Below are 24,003 nucleotides of genomic sequence, written 5' to 3'. Positions count from 1 at the left end.
ATGTGACTCTGCAGACCCTTGTGCAAAGCCTGGGATCAGTGATGTGGAAAATTCATTATATTTTGTAAGAAAGAAGAGATGTGGTTAATTAATTATCCATGTGCTATAACTGGATGTTGTACACTTACATTTTGTGGGATCAATAGAGGGGCTTGTCTGATGAAGTCCATGGTGTGGGATAAAAGCACATACTTTGCTGGTTACTTGAATCCATTTCATGTTTTTTTTTTTCACTTTTAGGTTTACTGTGTTTTTATATATCAGTCAAACTAAGATGGAACAGAGATTATCATCATATAAATTGTAAGAATCAAAGTGCAGTGACAGTTCTTGCAGCTTTTCTGATAGGATATCAGGTCTATATCACATCATCAAACTGTCACTTCAACAAACATTTCATCATAAAATGCCATTCATCAAATCCCCCTCATGTGGGGGTCTGCGCCCCCAACACCTCCCATTAATTGTATATACCAACTCCAAGATTGCACTACAGTGGGGAGAGGGCAAATTTCCTGATCCTCAATGTACCTCAATCTCAATATTAACAGTTCGATGAACGACATGTTCAATGTAAGTGCACTGAAAATTACATTCGCTGAACAGACAGGGACCCAGGATATCAACTTGCTGTTCTCTGATCTCAGCTATTTAGACTGTAGTTCTTCTTTAGTTTACTATTAAATTAAGGATTAATCTATCATTACTTTCAGATTTCAAGCTACAGATTGCTTAATAGTTCAAGTCAGATGGCATTATAGGACATTTAAGCAATTTTTTTTGCATTTTAACAATCCCCAATCTGCTTTGATAGCTAAGATCAAAACTACATGAGAAGTTCCTCATTTTCTATTATATATGCATTGTTTTGGGATTCCACCATAGAAGATTATTATGCAATTTCTCATGCACAGATTTCTTGTAGATATATGGACACAAATTTGGTAGTTCAGAATATCACTAATGGCACTAGCTCTATTTTACACTGATTTATTTGTGTCATTGGGGATTTTATATTTGTTTATTTTTTAAGTCATTTTGAGTCCCTCACACCTGTCACTTCACAACTGAAATCCTGGCAGCAATCAGGAAATTTTGTGATCAAAGTCTATTTTTCATACAATTTTATTTAAGGTCTCATATTATGTAATGTAACTATTAAATAATGAAAAATTTCCAGCCATTTCTGTGGCACACAGGGATAAGACCCATATCTTTCCTGCAGGGAGCACATAGTTTTAGCAGGCCAAAGGCATATAAAGAAGTATGAATGCTGAAAGGGGAACACCGTGGAGATTTTTATGTCCTGGCTGTCATGAGGATGGTGCAGTGTGGATAATAGAAAAACAAAAACAGCTGCCTGGACATTTTCATCCCATGACTGGATCTTTCCCATAGGAGATAAATATGCCTGTTCAGTCACGACAGGTTTGTTGGCTAACAGGTAGAGGGAAGAAAGACACACTGTAAAAAAAATGAAGATTTACTCTCCATCGAACCTGGATTTACTCTTAGGCTTCAGATGAAGGTATGAAGTTCAATGTTAATTACATTAGGAAAGACTGTGAACATGAAAAATAAATACCTACATATACACATGCATAAATAAATAAATAAATAAATTTTAACTTTATAATTACAATAATTTGTATAGATTTCTGTAATATACTTGTCTAAATATATTTAGAAATATAGGCATTTCTTTCTTACGAATATGAGCTTTTTTTTCCCTTCGGGCCTCCATTGAAAATGTGCACATTTTGGCCCAGAGGACTTCCCTGGTAAACATATTTCAGCAAATAAATAAATAAATGCATAAATAAACAAATAAGTTCAACATCTAGCATTTCACGATCATGTGTTGGACCTCATACTATTTTTTAATAATGTTGTCTGACACAGCTGATTAGTGTTCAGTCTTTTAATGTGGTAGTATGTTGCTCATTCATTCTGTGTTTTAGAAGTTAAAATTCACTGTGACAATATCAAATTCAGTGACTTTTGAATCCTGGAGTTTATTCAGGAAATCTTCATGCTCTGAAATACATACTGAAAGAATAGTGTAAAATGGTAAATCATTTTCAGAATTATAGCTCTCAATTTTCATTCCCCAAAATGTGAAACGTTAGATCTCTGATATAGGAAATGCAGAGGGTCCTTAAATGTGTTACTTTATACTTCAGAAATCTTCTTGGTGTCTGTTATTAAATCTGCACTTGAGAGCTTCTTTTGCTGTTCTTTTACATTCATAAATTCTGGGATCATCCATTTTGTGACAGAACGTGTTTAACTAATCTCTTTGAGGTGGGAAGCACACCAGGGAGCTCAGTTTGTGGTTGATTATTGACTAGAGAGCATAGGCACCAGCTTTCAATCTGTTTTTCAATATTACAACTCAGACAGGTTTGCAAGGCTCTTTGTTCATTTGCAGAGGACTCTGTGATACTTTTCAGGTGTTTCAACTGTACAGAGCCATCCAAGATAGGGAAATCTTTTTGATTTATCACACTTGCACTTATTTTATACAGTGTTCATGACTGCTTTTGAGCATTTTTAAAGTATTTATTTTATTTTCTGGCAAAAAATAGTCATTCTCAGTTTGTTGGCTTTCCTTGTTCCATTTGCCTCCTAATTGCCTTGCAGAAGGAAGAATTAGCCAGTGACATAGTTGTTTGTAGTTTAAAATGCACTGCTTTTACTGTGCTTTTACATTAAGAAATTCCAGGATCATTTATTTTTGTGGCAGAAGGTATTTACCTGGTCTCCCTGAATCGGGGAATACAGCATGAGGCTCAAAGTGTGGTTGTTTAGTGGTTAGAGGACACAAGAGTCAGCTTTCCAACTTTTTTCTCTAGTAGGCAATGTAGCAAATGACTAATATTCTGAGACAACTGGTTAATTATTAAAGAAAATAACATGACATGCGACAGAAGCAAATACACAACTTCCATGAAGGAAAAAATGTGCATACTACTGAAGTTGTCATGAATTCCCAAACCTCATCCCTCACACACTTAGCTTACCACACACACACACATTTTCTTATGCTGAGGTGCTTAAAAAATCTTCCTAAATCTCAAAGACCTCTAGAGCCATCCAACGGAACATTGCTGCTCAGTAATCACTTATACACACCAAAAGCAACATCAAAAATTTCACACAAGCTTACACCTTGGCATTGGGGACTCCATTGTGCATTGCAAAGATGCCCCACTCACCAGGTTAGAAAGGAAGAAGATAATAGTTGATTGTATATCTGGAACCAGGATTTGCAATATCATGCACACAATCAAGTCACTGCACCCCAGGTACCAATATGATTCTATCATAGTCCATGTGAGTGTAAATAACCTGAAACATACCTTAATGGACTATAAGATAATGAATCGCTAGGAATATCTGTGACTGATAGGTATGAGCCTTGCATTGAACAACATTCTACTTGCACAAAGGATGATGCCAAAGTATGAACATAAAATATTAACTTTTAATTACTAGCTTGATTTCTGCTGTCACTCCAGTGGAATCTAATATCTGTCAACATGGGAGGATATGGTCAAAAGACCACATTGCTTTGTGAAAGATGAGCTACACCTCTCCCCCCTAGGCTTCCAGATCCACCTCTTAGAGCCCTTTTTAGACAATGCTAAACAGATAAAACTATCAACATAATGAAAAAGTCTGTAATCAACCTTAGGGTGTTACTGCTCAATGTTAGGAGCCTAAACAAAAAACTCCACACCCTTCAGGCCCTGCTCACTCTGGAGAATATAGACATCTGTGCTGTCACTGAGACTTGATTTAAAGACATAAAAAGTACTCCAGCACTGCAAGGCTACAGTGCTTTTCTCACATTTAGACCAACAACACAGACTGGAGTCAAAATATGGAGGTGTCTGTGAGCAACAGACATACCTCCAGGTTGGTTAAACAGGGTGATAACATGGAGCTCATCCATATGTAACTCACCATACATAAGATTCGTCACCATGTCATGGTAAGTTACAAATCACCATCTATGTCCCTAGAGTCTCACAACTCTTATCCAAACTTACTAGAGGTACTCACCATTCAACCAAATACCCTATTCATGGGTGACTTTAACTACCCCTCTATAGAGTGGAAAATGTACACTGCCTCAGACTCACAGGCACAACACTTTGTAGACTATATTAACACAAACACCCTGAAAAATGTAGTGCAAGCTCCAACCAGAAGATGGGGTATAATTTATCTAGTACTCATCATCATGGGGATCATTGCACCCCCCCCCCCATGTCATGACCTTCCTAGTGAGGTCAGATAACAAAGTTGTCTCCTTTGAAGGAAAAAATAACCCAGACAAAAAAACAGATAAACCAGTAAAAGTTAGAAACTTTTCTAAGGAAAAATACATCCTATTGGGACAGTTTTTCAAAATTCAAGGCTCATCTTAACCCAATAGCATGACCTATGCAGAATTATTTACAGAGTCCCTATACAAACGTGTATCGCTGCAGAGTGTCTGCCATACAAACTAGATAAAAACCCAAAACAAACACTAAAACAATACCCCACTGATAGAATCCTCACTTAAATAGGGTATATAATAAAAGAAGAAAACTCTTGTCCAAAATCAGAAAGAGCAACCCCATAAAGATAGATGCTCTCTTATACAACTAAACAAGCAAATGAGAGGTCTAATTAAGTCCTATAAGGCTAAATATGAGGTCAGGATAGCTTTGCAGACTAGGAACAATCACAAGGCCTTTCTCAGCTATGTCAAGTACCTTAAAGGCAACACACGGCAGGGTGCTGAACTGGTGGTGAACAGTACTACCTTCACTGATCACAGTGACATAGCAAATCTTCTGGCTGACAAATTTAGCTCAAACTCCCCCACAGCTCCACCAGGAAAAATCCCTTTAAACTTACTTTCCCCAACTATTAGCAGGGACCAGGTGATGGTGGTACTCACTAAAGTCAAGACCACTGTCTCCATGAGTCCTGACAACATCCCTGGTTGCCTAGTGAACAGTCTAAAACATGAGCTATCAGGACCACCTGAGGCACTCTAACTAAAGCCTTGAAACAGGCTATGTTCCAAGTGAATGGAGGACCAAAACAGTCATTCCCGTCCTTAAGGTGGGTGGACCATTGACCGACCAAGCCAACTCATCAGTCTAACAAATCTAAAATGCAAAGCAATGAAACAAACTGTCATGGAAATGATAAACAAGGACATCGGCAACCTGCAGACAATGAATCGATCCAGTTTGGCTTTGTTAAGGGAAGGTCATGCCTACTTAACTTGGTTAGCTTTTTTGAGAGGGTCACCAATGCAATGGAAGAGGGTAAAACAGTGTATAATACTTATCTTGATCTGTTCAAAGCATTTGATGCAGTACCCTAGTCAGGCATTGTTGACAAGTCCTCTGAGCTAGGTATTAATCCCTACATAACTCACTGGATTTCTGGCTGGCTCACAGACTGGATACAAGAAGTCAGGATTGGTGAGACCACCTCTGCCAAGAAACCAGTCACCGGCAGAGTACCCCAGACCTTCATGCTCAACCCACTCCTGATAGACATCTACTTCTCAGAAGTCAAGGCTAATGTTCAAGGCCTTTGGCTCCCAACAGTGCAGATGACTGTAAATTGGGAATTGGTATAGATCCCCCCAAGATACCACCATCTTGCAAGAGGGTTTAACATAGAGAAATGACTGGTGCCAAAGCCATGGCATAAAACAGAATGCTAACAAATGCATTATAATGTTCTTTGGGAAACTCTCAACCCAAATTAGTTTTTCCATCAATATAACACTCCTAACAGTCAATCCAGCAGTAAGGGATCTGCAAACATATGTATACAGCAATCTAGTCTTTAATTAACTTGTAGCTAAGATAATAAGAAATCATTCTGTGTTGCCTAACTTATAAGTAAGGATATGGCTTCCAGGTCAAAGGAAGTTATAGGACGTCTCAACTCACCCCAGACCTATCACTGAATATAATGCCCCCTTTGATGTGTATCTAATGAGAGGCTTGAGGTTTCTCACTAGGAGAAATCAGGGCATGAATACCCAGTCCTACACTGATCCACTAAAGACAGTGTCACTGTATTCATTCTCCTAGAGGCTGCTGAGAGGGGGTCTTTTTCTGGTTTTCAGGGCTTCCTCAGACCCAGCTCTGATGGATCTATTGTACAGGTGCAAAGCAAGCTGTGTCAGAAACACTAAATCCAGGGATTTGAACTTTGCTGTGACATAAACAAAAAATGCTGGAGGGACAGATATATGTCCCAAAGCATCTCCACACTGTGGAATAGGCTCCCATACATGTAAAACATAATTCATCCCTGGCCCTGTTCAAATGCAACCTTGACAATTTGATGGAAAATCATAAATTTACACCCAGTCTGGCTTCCATGTACCTTATGGCCAGAGAATGTCAATAAGAAAAGTTTTATTCTAAATTATAACTTTCCATACAAACCCTTTGTTACCTAGCTACTAACATAAGTCAGTATAGATGGCCATGATACTCAAGTAACCAAATGGTTTTGGGTGCATGGTTTAGCTTGTATGGGCTATAGTAGTCATTAGCCTAGTAACAACTTATGAATATATGAGTGACTTAAGGTGATTCAGTATCATACCTCTCAACCTCTTAGAGCATGAAATCTGTACAAAGCCATAAATAATGAAGGAACAAAGAACCAAAAATAGGGACACTTTTTAATTATTGCTCTTATACACTTAGAAAGTACATAGAATAACAGGTTTTGCATTAGCATGAATTTTCTGAAGGGTATGAAGTCTGAAACTCATATGCCTATCATTATTTTCTGACTTCAACCCTCAATGATTTGCCAGAAAAAACACACTTTTATGAGAAACAGAAGAAAAATATGACACAAAAATCTGGGCAGTCTGCGAAAATCTGGACAGTTGAGAGGTATGTGAATTATTTGTCATGTGTATTGGTTAAACAAAAACGTAATGCTGACTGTGTGACTGATCCTTTCAGTGTTGAACAGGATGGGACATGAACTGTTGCGTCAATGACTATTCCTTATAATGAGGTATGCTTGGGAGGAATGCTGACAATCACTCATACAGTACTTATTCAGTTTCTGTACTTCTTGTTGAATAAAAAGCAGCCTCAATTCCGACAGGCTGGTAGGCTGACATAGTTGACGTCATCATGAGCATGATTGCCTCAGCTCAAAAAGCGAAAAAAAAAATTTTCAAAAAATGCTGGGAAAAAGTTGGAAATTAATGGCTGCCACTCAAGAATCGCGGCACCCCATTATTTGGACTCCAAAACTCGGTAAAAACTGTGTAATTTGGTACGGTTGGGAGGTATGGCTTAGTTTGATCACCATTACAATACTGTTGCATTCAGTGTGTCAGGGTGTACATACTCTTACATGGGTGTTAGGTCTGTGTTCTTGGGGAGGTGGGGTTTAACTGCATTTGGACTCTCATGCTCAAATGTTAACTGATATAATAATTAACATAGTAGCTACTGTACATGTGATTTATATGGACGTATTACCTTGTTGTGGTGCAGCATGCAGTGGTATTGACATTACCTCTCCCTCTACTTTTCACAGGTCCAACAGGTATCTAACAAGGCCATGCTCCTGCTTCTGGTAAGTATGACACTGTTTTCTTATAAATGTAGGTTTACAGGAATGCAATACCTAAACTGTCATCCCAGGTCTGCTGCCTGGATTGCTGTACTGTTGGCATTACTGCCAACTGCACAGATATTTTATGACTGTGCACATATTACAGTCATGCATAAGTCTTGTAGGTGTCACTGCACTGATAGACGTGACAGTATTGTCAAGACATTACATATTGTCATATGTGTCAACTGTGCAGAGTCTCCACAAATGTCAACAGTGCACCTCATTTTTGCTGATGAAAATGCTGTGTAAACAGATTTTGTTTACAAGTAACTAAAGCTGTTTGTAGGAATAGTAATATCCTCTTGTCCTACTATATGAGGTTGGGGTTTCAACAGTTTTGTAATAGTGCCAATAGTGTATAGAGTTGTCCATTTATTGCAGCATAGTACTGCAGAGCATACTAGTGCAGGTATTAATGTACAGCTTTTTCCTCTCTTATCACAGGTGACCAGGGAAGTTGGTCTCTGCCCCCCACACACAATCTGATGTCACTGTCTCTTCAGACTCTGTTAATAATGGTGGCCACAGTGAGGAACAGTTGGGTTTCAGGGGCTGAATATGTCCCAGAGGTTGACATCAATCTTCTACCCTCACTGTCACCATGCACAGTCAGTATGCCTACACATACCAGTCCCCAGAGGCTACAGATATTGGACACTCAGAGGGTGGAGACTTTGAACAGGAAAGTGTGGCAACTATGGGTCAAGTGAGAGTGGCCACTGGCCATAACTAGACAGCTGGCAAGTTGCCACACAGGTGGATTGATGGGGGGTGCTCATAGGAGGCCTGCTGTCCTTCTATCACCAGTTGTAAGCATCACATCATGGTTCACTTGGCATATGTTTCAGGCCATCATGGAGGCACAGACACAATCTGAAAGCAACTCCAGATGTATGCTCAGGGTTATGGATGCAGCACAGTCTGACATCTGTGACTGCCTCCACTGCATGGGTGACACCCTGGATCGATTCACTGATGCAGTGGACAGAAAGAGGGCCCAGACAGTGTCTGTCTTTGAACACACAGTGTCTGTGCTGGAATGTGTGGTTGGTGTTAAGTGTCAGCCTTATGGACGTAGGTCAAAAACACCATCTGCTGAGAGTCCTCATAGCCATGCACAGTCACACTCCGATAGTGGCAGTACATCCAGCTCTACAGAGGGGAGTGTGCTGTCTACACCAAGACATGGCAGGCCATGGGCTCCTGGCCCTGGGGATTCTTGCGGAGGACATGGTCTTAGCAGACAGCAGTTACCATCAGGTTCTAGCACTGCTTCTGACCTTGGGCATGGAGGTGCCAGTGCAACTCCTGGCAGAGCCAGTTCCTGTGTCCAGGCCCAGAGAAAGTTAACTGTCAGCTGTACCATGCATGGTTCAAAGCTGTACAACATACACACATGTAGGGCTAGTGCTGAGCCTGACTGTGAACATGCACAGAGTCACACACCACTGTCAAATGCAGGTCACCTGCAGACACACATGGCACAATTCCATGGTCCATCTTGTATGCTTCCCTTCCTGACTCACACATATGCCGTCAACCTTTTGGGTTGGCCTTGGCCTCCTGTATCCCCATACAACACCCTCTGCAAGTGATGATACCTGTGCCACATTGCTGTCATCCTCACCACTGATGAAAGGAAATAAACCTATGTGTCTGATGCACACAGTGACTATATAAATTAACATGTACATGTGTAATGCATTGTTTAGCCATGCCACTTGAAGTGGTTACTGACAGATACTGTATGCTGACATTTGTAATGAGTAAGCCACATAATCTCATACCTTATGTTGTATGATGTTTTAATGGTAGTATACTTATACAATGAAAGGTGTGTCAAAGATCTGCTTATGTTTCTGTTTCAGGATTCCATTGGGGACATGTATGGACACATAGCAGCAAGACAGCCATAGACATCACAGCACAGGATAGAATGTCAGCAAAGAAGAAGTATGTCCTCAGCAAGGTACACCACTATAGGTGCATGGCTCCAGATGTCCATATGTGTGTAACAGATTAACAAGGGCAATGGCCTCATTCAGCATACTCATGCATCCCTAATCTGTGCAAAGGTCTGATACCCTTGATAAGTGTCATCAGGGTTTTGGGAGTTAACACATCTACAAGCTGTGGTGCCGAGATGAACCATCTACCAATTTCCTGTGTCCAGTACAGACATTTGTCCGACAACAGCTGTGCATTGTCATGTTATGCATCCCATGGTGTAACCTGAACATGATGTGTGTCACAACAAATGTGTGCTTCACATGCATGGGGGGCCTGTTACATATAGGGTGCACTGTCTGTGTTACAGACCTGTCTCTCCAACATGTAGTATTTATACCATAGTGATGGTGTAGTTGTGTAGGTCAGGTAAGATGTGTTAGTCCTGTCATGGATGTGCTGGAGGCAGAAAGTGGGATCTGACACCTTCCTGTATGTCACATCCTCTATATTGCATTTATGAGACAGCTAAACACATATACAGTCTTGACACAGACTCCATAGGATATGTTATCAACTATGTGTATTGCAGTACCATGGAACCTGTGTGGCTGCTACAGTTGTAAGATATACCTGTGTAGTGACATTGCAAAGGTGCCATTGTACACAATGATAGGTGTGATGAGTGCCACATTCAGTATGGCAATGACAGTCTGGGAGTTACATCACAGATCTGTCTATGTAGGTTATATAACATTGAATGCATCCCCACATCTCATTGACCACTGAAAGTCAAAGGTTACATTTATCCCTGTATCCATACATCCATGAGTAGTGGCTCAACTGTGTGTGGTGTGCAGACACTATGATATTTCCCATGGGTGGATGACTTTCCAATGGATAGTATTGTGCAGTCATTGGCATTTAGTATTTGTCAGTGGCTCAGACAGCAACTGAATGTGTGTAACAGCCCATCCTGGTTAACAGTTGGCTCTGTGTCTGATTCAGTGACATATCCTGATATGCAATAACCTGCTAATATAGCCAGTCAGAGGGCACTGACAGTGGCTGTGACTGCAGAGAAGGAATGGCTAGAAGGGGTATGCCATCAATGATGCTGGAGGAAATCCACTGGTGACTGGCATCATTGCAGCGTAAGTTTCCCAATGCTATCTCCCCAGATTATGACTGTTAGACACTTGCCTACCCACCAGCTAACATAGGTGACCTACACAGTTTCCAGCAAGGTCTGCTGGCCCAATATTGTCAAACACCTTGTCACGCCATGATAGGTAGAGTGAGTAATATTCCTGTCATCCATTGCATAATGTAGCACTCAATGGAGTCCACCAGTTAGAGTCAGTAGGCATGATTTTGCCTTGAGCATAACAAACAGTGTGTGGTCTAGTGTCAGTAGGTGTATGACAGTGTTACTGCTTGTGTCCATGCAAACGCCTTTCATGAAATTTCATGTCACATGATTCAGAGATCTGAGGACACTGTTTGGCACTACATGTTAGCTGTCCTTCGTATAACTAAGTATTGCAGTTGCTTCCAGCATGTTCCAAGAAGAGAGTCATCCAAGGTGTGTGTACAGAGCATAGAAAAACACATTAGGGAAGTGTAATATGTATACACTTTGAAGGTAAGGTGGGGAGGTTTACACAGGTCTTCTGCAGTTGGACACTACCCAAGTGGTGTGTACTGGAAGGACACAATTACCTTGTGAAGACTGTGGAAAGTAGGGTAATCCACAGAATTGCCAGTGCCTGGCAACTACTAATGTTGGTCTCACCAAAACCACTCTCATGCAGGATACCCTACTCTGATACATTTTCTGTCATCACTCACAAAATGGTACTATGAAGCACATGATGACAAGTAGGACACATGGTGTTTGTTCATTCACATAACTATCCCACATCATGAAAGGTTCCGTAGGCTTCACATACCCTTTTCCAAGTAGATGCCTTGATTAGCAACCTGGCAATCAGTTGGCCTTTGCATGTGTTATCCCATCTGTTCTAGGGTTATTGGTATGTCACTAGGGGACTGACAAGAGGGGGATTAGTAGTACTGCTGTAGTGCTACAATGTAATGTACAATGTCCCTTGACATAGGTGTCCAGTCTTGCTGTAACAATCAGCACACTGGCAGTGAGTCATTGTAGGTGTCACTTTCACAGCACTTCATGCATCCTGCCCTTCAACACATTACTGGTGCATATCTGCATGACATGGCTGTGAGGTCTACTGCAATGGACTGGCCACCTTTGGCCAATGTGTGTCCACCTGCCACATGTCCTAGGCATGTCATACTGTTCAGTTATGTACCCAGCACACATGTCTGTGTTCTCACATCATATCACACAACAACCAGTGTGCTGTCTAGTTGCTTGACAGGCATCATACATTTGTGAAGCCAACATAATGTCAGTAAAGTTGAAAAAGTCTGCTGTGCATGCACAGGCATCCACATCTTCACTGCAAGGTGTGCCTACAAAGTCTGTATATCAGGCTGTCAACCTCAAGGGTATGGTAGCATGACCCTACCTTTGCAGGTCTTGTTGCTGAGGTATTGAGAGTGCCACCACCCCTCTACTCCTATGACACACAAACTGGTGTAACAGATGTGACTGAATTTCAAACCTTGCTGCCATGGTGTCTCCAACAGCAGTCATTACATATGGTAATGAGCATTATGTCAACATGCACAGCTCACATCCTATACCACCTACACCCACATCACACACACCTGCCAGACACCTCAGAGCATCCTGCCTCTGGAGTGCACAGTACACATAATACTGCATGCACAACTCTCTCATCTATCAAACACCTGAGGCAAAATACATAATCACACCTCATAGTCAGAGGGGATTACATTCTGTGACACATTGATGTCTGTGTCAAGTGGCTATATATGTGACAAGTCACAGTTAGCTGTCTGTAGGTTGACACAATAGGCCTTACCACACTGCCACGAATCAAGGGATATCAGTTAACATAATGTTGACTTCATAGTTCCTGCAGGTGTATATGACTAGGGACACATGTCACTTGCCTGTTTGCAGACACATAACTGCCCTTAGCCATTATGTGTCTCTTGCAGGTATATGCATACCTTTTGACTGCAGTTGACACTCACTTGGGATGATGGCTCCATACGCACAGAAATTGATGGAAGTCAATAATTGCCTTAGCATGTGCTGTCATTGTCAGGGGATATACTACATGTCTGCCTGGGATGCCTTGCTCAACAGACATCAATGCTTCACAGTGATGGTATTCTTCTCTCACCCCTGAGATTAGGAGTAAGGGCCATGGCTACTGACACCACCACAATGCATCTTAGATGCACTGTTCAGGGAAAAATTGGCAATGAGAACACCATCTTTATACATCATGGTTATGCTGCTACATGGTGAGTAAGACAACACTAAACCCCACTCTGTGGAATGTCTCCCCACCCTGGATTACACAGACAGGTGTGCTAACAAGGACATCTGGTTCAAGGCTGTAACAGTACCACAGCCATACCAGACCTCATGTCCATCTACATCTTCACACCTCAATATGACAGTCTTCAAGGTAATGTAGGTGGTGTATACATGCTCATTAAGGATACATACACATCCAGATTTTATGAAACACTGTGATTTCCCAAGGACAATGCAGGTGCCATTCAGTGCTGAAAGGGCACATAATCAAGCAATAGCTGGCTACAGAAGCAGTTCCATGTATCCAGACACCCACTAAGCGTATTTGTATGTACGTGTGTCTACCAAGATATATCATTACACCATGTTGTGGGGTGGCATTTACGGACCGCCATCTGTGTTGCTTTCATCGTGCTGCAGTTCTCTTTCCAAAACGTTAGTCTACGTCATTAACTACAATGTCCTGGTGCAGTGCTGTGACATACCCCCAAGGGGAACCAAATAGTGGGGTAAAGGGAAGATGTCCCTTACTGCACTGTAGTGCAGTCTCGTAGTTGGTATATTTAAAGACTGGGGGGGGGTGCAGGGTTGCTTGCCCCCTACCTACAGCCATTAGTTTTGTTTTTTTTTGTTTTTTTTATTATATGTTCGATGTTTGAGACTTCGAACATTTAAATTTGATTATTTAACGTTTAAAGTTTTCAAACTTTGAACATATAATATAGACCCCACTTAAGCACCCATGGTATTATCATTGCAGGGTTCACTTAGTGACCCTTTGATGGCACACATACTCAACATAGGAACATCTGCCTCCAATAACTCATCTGTAAGCAGCACTGTGCCTGCAATGTGTGAGCACTCATGGAATCTGTGAGTTATGACAATAGCCTACAAGAGGCTAGTGATGAACAAATGCCTATTGACATAGTAATGGCCATAAACTGCATGTAAATATATCTGTAGTATCATTTCCATCACTAACACTTATGCACCTGGTAAGTAGCACATCAGTCACAACAAGTGATGTACATACTCAGGGGTGTGCAATGGCCATTTGATAAAGGAACTTTCCAAGAAGTACTGGCACATGCACACAATAGTATAGTCCCTCACAAGGGAACTTCATATCTTCAGCATGTGTTCAATGGGGATTGTCTGAAATGAGTGTCATTGTAGCCTGTGGCATATAGACTACTCAGAGGTAATCTCTGCCTTGCATATGGTGCAATGTGTGGCTGCTTGATTGTAACTGCTGCATACTTATAAGTGGCATAGTACATGGATTAATCACTGTAAAGACATTAACCTTGTATGTGACATTAATAATACATGTTGATGGGTGAGATTTGTCTAGCAGACTTTAACCCACGTCTGAAACAGAACCCTGGGTAATGGCAAACAGAGCACCTCAGTGCACCTCAGCACATGGTATCTTCATGACTGGCTGGGCAACCATCATTTCACCACAGGGCTTCTGCCTGTGCCCCTCTTGGGTTTGGGCAATATGTGCTGATCATGTAAACAAGGGTATACAGTTGTCTACGATTGTGATGGCTGTATAGCCATTATGCTAGTGAGGTTCAAATGTCCTGTGGTTCCATAAGCTGATGTGAATTGCTCTAACAGCCACACACACAAACATGGCTACATTGACCATAGCACCACTTCCAGTTACTGCTTACAGGACATGGCACAGCGCAAACATAGTGCAAGTTTGCTATATGTAAATTATAAAACTTACCTACGTAATGGTACACGCTACAGCTCACAGTATGATGCATGCAACACACCTCATATCTGATAGTACTGTTGGTTTAGAACATATTATGCTTAATGCCATTAGCAGCCCAAGTTGTGGTCAGGCATTTTGAAGGCCACATCACCAGCTATAACTACAATTCTGCAAACCCTACCTCTTTGTAAGTTACTGAGGTGATCATATTTATGCCATACAGACATAGGCACATGCACTAAGTGGCATGAAGTGAGATTAGAACCCCTACCTATCTAGTCTTACAAACTATAGATTGCAGTCCTTATCCCATGTGCCACAGCTCAAGTCGGATGCTACAATGCCAGCTGGTAGTCTGAAGGTAGATGACATCATCAGGCCTTGTAGAATAGGACACTTTGGAAGCCAGCAGCAACTTAAAGGGCCAAACAGTGCATAACTTTTGCAGTTTGATAACCTATGAGATCTTCTCCTTTGTTTGGCAGGAGAATACACACACATACAAAACATGGCCTGGAATGAGATTAGATCCCCTATCTATCTAGTCTTACATATTGCACCCACCATGGTTGATGTCTGTTTTATATGTGTTTGCAGGCAAACCTATTTGTGGATTACACAAACTATGTTTGTGTTGAACAGTATCTGTGGCCTGCAGAGTGATATTGCTGCATACTATTATCTGCATCTAGTATCCTAGCAGTGAGATAACTGTTATTATCCTAGCCATGTGTCTACAGCTACCAGTATGGCCATATGTAGCTGTTTGCACTTGGATGAGCAAGCCTATAACCGGGGACAATGTGCTCTGTCCATGATTGTGTAGACAACATTATCCATAACATCACCTGCTCACCTGTTGCTGTCTATGTGGTGACACCCAACAGGCACAGGGGTCTGTAGGTAAGTGCATTATATATGGTGAGCCCATAATTTGGATCCATTGAGCATTATTATAGATGTATGATAGAGCAGCATTACTCACCAGTATTCAGGTATATCGGACAATACAGACATCCACACACACATTTCTATGTATAACAGGGATTTATATATAAATGTAGCTGTCTGTGTGTGTGTATGATATATATACATGTATATATATGCGTGTGTGTGTGTGTGTGTGTGTGTATGTGTTATGCACATATATGGGAAGAGATTGAGATGTATTTATATATATATATATATATATATATATATATATATATATGTGTGTGTGTATATACAGCTATATATATATATATATATATATATATATATATATATATATATATATATATATATATATATGTGTCAAAATACATAAAGATACATATACATACCTCTCAACCTGGAAACATCAAAAATCTGGACAAGGGCCATGAAAAATAGGTACAAATCTGTATGCTGATTAACATCTAATTTGCATACATAATTATGTGACCCCACCCACTCCAATGGAATTGTGGGTTACCAACTTTCGAACACAAACTGAAGAACAGACAACCAATATATGGCACCAGAGTCCCCCTGCAGCCATTCCAACGTCCCATTACCTGGCAATTTTGCCCCATTTACCATAAACACTAATGTGTGCATACTGCTTTACTTCTACAATGATTATTTGGATTTTATTTTTACATTTTGCAGCACATCAATGCACAGACACTAACAGACATCTGATAAACAAAGTAATACTGTCTCACAATAAAAATAGACTTGGCATTAAAATTTCTCTGCCCTTGAAACTCACATTAATTGAAACATCACTGAAACCTGCACCACATCCAAAGAAAATGCGTCTGACCAGTGATGGATAAAGATTACCTCTGGGCTGTTTTCAAATCATTGGCCCCTTGCACACAAAACAAGAAACATACATGTGTTCTTTTCTTTGATACACCTTCCTGACTTTATTAAGTTATATTCCTTGTATAATGCAGCACACTTGTTAGACAGAGCACATTTTAAATTTATTGTTTGAATGAACATTTTTCCAGTAGGCTATACTGTTGGCAATGAAATAAAATGCATGAACCAATAATTACAAATCTGCCCAATTCAGAACATTTCCATCATAAAAGTCTACTTCCACACCCAAACTATAAACAGAATGACAGCATTGTAAGCCACAGGCATCTTGCACAGCGTCTCGCACTTATTTTCAATTTCAGGATTTTTGGGGAGGCAAAAGGTTAAAAACCAAGGACATGTTTTAAACATTGCTTGTATAATTTTGGAAAGTTGCTAAAATAAAATTCTGTGTTACCACCATGCATGTTACTAATAAAAAAAGAGAAGGTACAGGCGTCCAACTGGTGGGAGACCAAAAATTGGTGAAAGACCAAGAATTATAGCAGATACACTTCCACTTTTCCACTTAACGCAAATTTATTATATAAAGGTACAGCGTTTTCACTACTGGAAACACAGTAGCTTCTTCAGAGTATACAGAATAGCACCAAAAAGCAAATTTAAATAAAATGATGTTACATAACAGTCACGTCACTTCCCACATTCATTTAAAAGGGAAACTAGACAATCTGTCTTACATATTTTAAACCCTAATAAAATCTAGAACTACATATCCCAGAATCACTCCAGTGATTTAAAAAGAAGTTCTAAATTCTCTAATAAATATCCTAAACATGTACATATACGTATATAAAACCAGTTGTGATAACAATTTCACATCGTTATCAAATAGCCAGATTCCCTAAATAACCACGTAGATAGAAAAACATTTTGAACACTTATCAGTTCAGCCCCTAAGATTTTATTTATAAAAACCTTGCATGCATGTTACTGGCAAGTCCTTAACCCAGAATACTATACACTACAGTCAGTGCAACGTACCACTTGTGATCGCTAATTACTGTTATTGTTGACAGAAAACGAGTAGTATTTCGTGGCACTCTATTAACCTTGGGAAAGCCGCACAGAAAGGATACTGTATTATCCAAGTAATTCTAAAATATTTAAAGGCATAGACAACACAGTACTATTTCATAGAACACGTGTTTTTTAAATATCTCGGGAGTGGGATTATCGAATGTGTACATACCCAAAGTGGAATGCCTGAGTGGTAATGTAATCCTGATACACATATAGCGGTGACTTGTGTAGTCAACCGAATTATGTGGACCTGAGTGACAGTGATAGGCTGCATACGCTGCCCCGGGGTATAGCTAGAAATGTATTTTTATACTGAGAGTTGATGTTGTTGCCCTCTCCATCCAACTGTCATTAAAATATATTTAGCCCTCAAACTGTCCTGTTCAGAAAGGAGGATATTATTGTCAGCTGTTTGCCATTTATAACCCTAAAAGACTGTTTTTAGAGGGCGCATTCCTGTAGCATAGCTTCCGTAGTTTTATAGAGGAAACACTACTTTATACAGTTTTATAATACGTTCTGTATTTTTTGATCCATAATATTTCTGAGAAATGTCAATAATAATGAACTCACCTGAGTACACCCTTGATGATGTATGTCACTTTTGTTTTTAGTAGATTATGACAATTGTTGGTTCACCAAACACAGAGTGTATCCCAGCCTTTAGATGATGTTATAGAATGCATTCACATGCGATTTTTCTTATTTTGTATACGTTTGTTAACCGGGTAAGCCCAGCGAACACAAGTACCGCCAAGGGCAACCTGAGAACACCGGTCAAACAACTTGATCACTTAATCATGCAGTAGGCAAAAGGAAGATCCTTATTTTTGGATAACATGTGGAATTCATTCACATGCAATACCTACAGCTTTATAATCATCGTACAGTTGTTAACTTGGTAAGCATGCTAGACGCAGCCAGCAACAGTTTAATTCCCGCCTGCTCGCAGCCAGCCAGAAATGATGACGTGAGCTCCATGAGCTCATTTCCGACTGGCTGGTAGTGCTGACGAAGCTGACATCATCGCGCACGTGATGATGTCAGCTCTGACAGCGCAAATTTTAAAAAAATAAAAAAACAAACTGCAAAGAAATCGGAAATGAAGGGCTACCACTCGGGAATCGTGGCACCCCTCCATTTGGACCCCAAAACTCGGTAAACACCGAGTAATTCGGGATGGTTGAGAGGTCTGTACATATACTATGTATGTGAGAGAGAGACAGTGACAGACAGATATGTGTACCTATATGTATGTATGTATGTATGTTTGTATGTATAGACGTATCTATACATAACAGGTCATTTTGATCAAGGGTATTCAGAATTGCGCTCAATTTAACTAGGTGCATGAACATGTCCAGTGCGACTGTCAGTACTTATAAAGTGACTCCAGGAACTTGCATTCCAGTCCTGGAATTTTGTGTTACAGACACTGTTATGGACACTGACATCTATCCCTATTTCTGGAGTACTGTACTTCACTCAAAATGTCCATAGCATTTTCCAACTGTCTGATGTAATTAATATGTGGCAGAGGTTCACAATTTTATACCACACACAGACTGACAGTCTGTGACAATACCAACATAATAATACCTCACATGAAAAAGATGTGAATACCTCCAGACTTAAACCATCACCAGCATCACCTGTGTTAACTTCCATAGTCCACTGAGCCACACAAGCTGCCAGCCAGAGAGTAGTCATTAATCACACAATCAACAGCATATATATGTACATTGTTATTCCTGCAGTAAGTAAGACACACCATATGTGCTCAATTTCTATGCTACTGCCCTGAGTTTGTCTGGACTGCTGATATAACATTGATGACGTACTGTTAAAGTTGTTATATGGAAAAACTGCTGTGTTGGGTGTTGGAGAGCAACAGCACATGTTCTGCTGGGATACACAGTAGTCCAACTATCATGTGACCTCGCTGTTTATCATCTCTCTTGACTGATATGCATATTACAACCATGAGGCCTAGTGAATATTAAGGAACACATACTACTGGACTGGGTAACTGTAATCCAGTGCAGATGCTACTTGTGTCCAAATACCCCACTATATTTACTTGCATAAATGCAGCAAATCCATGCATACAACAGTATATTATAATATGCCTTACAAGTAGTGTGTAGGTTAGGGACTTACCTTGCAAATGCAGCAGTTGACAGAGCTGTATTTCAGGGCTGACTCTGTCTGATGCAAGATGTACACCACCAATACATGGATAGGTACAGGTTGTGTAGGTTACCTGGCATCAGTTTTACTATATGTATGTGAATAGGAGTAAGGTGTCAGTCCCTAGGGCCCTAGGTTAGCAGTGAATGTGCTATGTGTTGTCTATTAGCCAAAGCCAGGATGTACTGGGCATGCCTATGTCTTCCTACAGGGACATCATCAGCAGGTTCCTCCTTCAAATCCTCCTGTGACTGTGGCTGTGGTGACCTAGGTAGTGGTGGAGAACTGTGTATCTCTTCCCTTTGCTGATCCTGCTGTATATGTTTCTGCAGGATCATATCGTGCAGCACAGCACATACTGTGAACATATGTGATAATGTGGCTGGAGAGTACAGCAGGGCTCCACCAGATATACTGAGGCACCAAAACTGTCACTTCAGAAGTCCAAACACATGCTCTGTGATGTTCCTAGTTTTGCATGTGTCTCATTATGGTGGTCTTCGATGGGTTTGTGTACATTTCTTATGGGTGTCATCATCCATGGTTCCAGGATGTAGCTAGCATACCTCAGAAAATGGCCATGTGGGGTGTTCTTCCTAGCAAACATCTAGTACAGCTGTGATGCATGCCAGATATGGGAGTCATGATAACTGCCAGGACTGTCAGTACATTCATGATAATCCCCTGGGCATTGCACATGACCTGGCAGGTCATGCAGTGGTACCCCCTGCAGTTGACGTAGATTCTATCCTGGTCACCAGGTGGTACCTCGATGTGTACATGACTGCAATCTACGGCACCCAGTATGTTAGGGCAGTGTGTTGCATGGTTGAAGTGTTACGTATTGCTGGTCCTCACCGCAGCAGTGAGGGAAAAAGAAATGTTCTCACAGGCATGTGGTAGCATGGCATCCAGGAACTAGTGAAGTACCCTGAATGCTGATGCCTGTGTGAACCCCATCATGTCTCTCGTTAGTCTTTGGAAATTATCTGTAGCTAGTATCCTAGGGGCTACACATACCTTTGTTTCCACTGGGATGGGCTTCCCTCTTTTGGGTCTGGGTCTGATTTGAGGGTGGCAGAACTCAGTGAGTTCTTGTAGTATGTCCCTATCCACCATGTAGTGCTCTGCAATCTCCAGCTCGCCTAGATCCTGGAAGGTTACCCTGGGCCTGAACACTCTTCTCCTTTTCTGTCTAGGCCTACTGTCAGCAGCAGCATTGACTTCAGCATCTAGCACATACAGGTGCAGCAGACCTGCAGCGGTCCCTAGCATTCTCTCAGTTAAAATTCCCCAAGTCTGTACTCCAGTGGTGCAGGGTATTGGGGAAAAATCAAAATGTAGGGTGTATGTGTACTTTATAGAGCTCTGCTGTAGGTGCAGAATGCGTGATTGGGTTGGTAACTATGATGCATTCCACCTGCCTACAATATAATTAACATCATTTAATGGCCCTAGTTTTATCTTACACAAGGGTCAAAAGTAATTTAATACATTTTTTTAAAACACACTGAGAGAAGCAGCACACCACACAAACACAGGGGACATGCACAGCCAGGCAGAGCACCATGCAAACATGCGTACCTAAACTGAAATGAGCTTAGAAGTCAGTAGACACCCCCCTTGTGTCAGCTACCTCCTGTGTAAACAGCAAAATGGGTCTACGCATACACGAAGGGGATATGCAGACACTATTACTCCTTTCTACTATTCAGTACCTCCACCTCATTTGCATAGGTATCTGTGCTCACTGCCTGGAAACTACATGCTCCAGAGCCCAACCATGTTAGCAACAGCACCAATGCACCATTGTAGGGACTCGAGGCACAGTCCTGTAATACATTTCTGTCGCAAACTAATTCATTTGCTTTTTCCAGTTTCTTTAAATTTTTCTATTCTGCATATTTGCGCACATTGGCACACTGTGCAAACATGGCCAGATTATTTAAAAAAATAAATTATTAATTTAACTTATTTTCTTTAATTTTTATGACATACAGGATAATAGTTTCGCTCATATGCGTATGTGGTATGACACTTCTGTCCAAATATCTATATTTTTACAACCCCTTTTGTCTGTTTACACTCCTGTACACGTAATTTTTCCTTGTACACTATGTATGCTGACACGGGGTCTGAAGAGATGCCTATCTGCTTGCTGAATTGCTCTACCTGCCTCATTTGCATGACATTCACCTGCTTATGAGGTGATTTGCATGCCACAGAAGTTTTCGTGTTAGCACATGCATGGGCGCAGTGCTTACTGAATCTAAAAATGTTCGTGGCAATGTAAGTACTGAGGCAAGATGCCTACATGGAAAAAAAAAACATGTAGGCTTTATTAAATTCCCCATTATTAATAGAAGAACAGCACGTGTAAAATGCAAAGAAAACAAATAAACAAACAAGTAATAAAAAAGCAAACAAATAAATAAATAAAGGTTGATTGGGATGCTGGCAGACAGATTTTTTTTCTAATTACAATACTCATGATCAAGGTCTGATTACAGTCACAGATTTCAGGAAGCCAGTTGAGAGTGGAGGATGCTCTGTCATCCCATGTGAATAACAGTGTATTTATAAAAGTGGTACTGATATCTGCAGAGGAATGAGCCCTGTGTAACCGTGTCACAGTACTCCTTATACACACACACACACACACACACACACACACACACACACACACACACACACACACACACACACACACACAGACACACACACTGATTTCTGCTTGTCTGCACTTTTCAGGGATAGCAGTAAAACAATTGCAATGTTTACCCCAAGGTGGCTACATTTTAAACATTATTCAACATTTTTTCTACTCCAGGGTGAAATTCCATATGCCTGAAAAGATAGCACATGCTTATGCAGTACATTCCTCAAATAACTTTTTTCGTAGATCAATTAATATGAAAATGTATTAATATAAAAAGGAAGTGTTAGAGCCATGGAACATAAATGAAAATGAGTTAGAATTAAGAAAAAGGAAAGTAGAGAGATATGTGTCAGATAAAATGCCTATAGATCATACTCTGATTATGTCATTCAATATAATCTAAAATAGAGTACTGTGCCTACAGAATGAGAGGACAATTATCATGCAAATAAAAAAGATGATAATAAGACTAAACATAATTATAGGCTAGCAAGCATTTATCAAACATTAGCAAAGTCAGTGAAAACCTTAACTCAGCAAATGCTTACCAAATCAATTGTAAACTGAGTGTTGTCTCAATATATTTATATTAGACTTCACACTACAAGTGCATGTAAATGACATTTTTGTGGGAGTGTAATACAATGTACAGATAAGAGCTTTCAGACCAACGTAACATATTTGAACTTCACCAGTATGTTTAGCAAAGCTCCACTTTATTCAATATTTTCGGCCATTACATCATAAAGAAATAAAGGCTGAGATGGAGAGATGATTAAATGGAAGACAGTGGTTTATCAGATATTGCAGGAGTTTTGTTAAATTGATACACATGATAGAACATGGAGCTCAGGACTCTACATTGTTTCTTTGTGTCTTTTAATTTTTACCAGTGATATGCCCTACAGTATTAAAATAATACATGTTAAGTAGGGCAATAAGAAAAAAAACAAGATTATTATGTCTAAAGCTGAAGCTAAGATACTTCAAGATGAAGATAGTGAAATATCTGATCAAGTAGAAAACAGTCAGCCACTCAAAATAATATCACAAAACCAAATTTGTATCATCAAAAGTAGAAGAAAAAGAACACAATGATTTGTATATTATAGTTTACCTGTTGTGAAGCCAGTTCATAGGAAAAAAGCATGAAAAATGAAATCATGCAATTCATAGATGATGAAGTATCGTTTGTACAGCCTATTTCTATTGACATAATGAGCAAATAAATAACCCAGCGAGTACAACTATTACAGTTCACAGACAATAGGGATGGAGATGGCATTACCTTGGCAGCATTGTGAGCCTTACATGCCATGCGTAACAGCAATATGTTCTCATTAAATGAATCAGCAGGTGGTTATTATTACCCTCTGAAAGATGTAAATACATTTCAATATCTTCAGACTCTGTCAAAATATTTTACTCAAAAGATACAGCTACTAGAAAGGAAAATCCTTTCTTTGAGAGCAATAAAGA

This window comes from Protopterus annectens, chromosome 2.part0 (genome assembly GCF_019279795.1).
Source record: "Protopterus annectens isolate FY-2018-M chromosome 2.part0, PAN1.0, whole genome shotgun sequence".
NCBI lineage: Eukaryota > Metazoa > Chordata > Ceratodontiformes > Protopteridae > Protopterus > Protopterus annectens.
Note: the sequence above shows the minus strand (reverse complement) of the source record.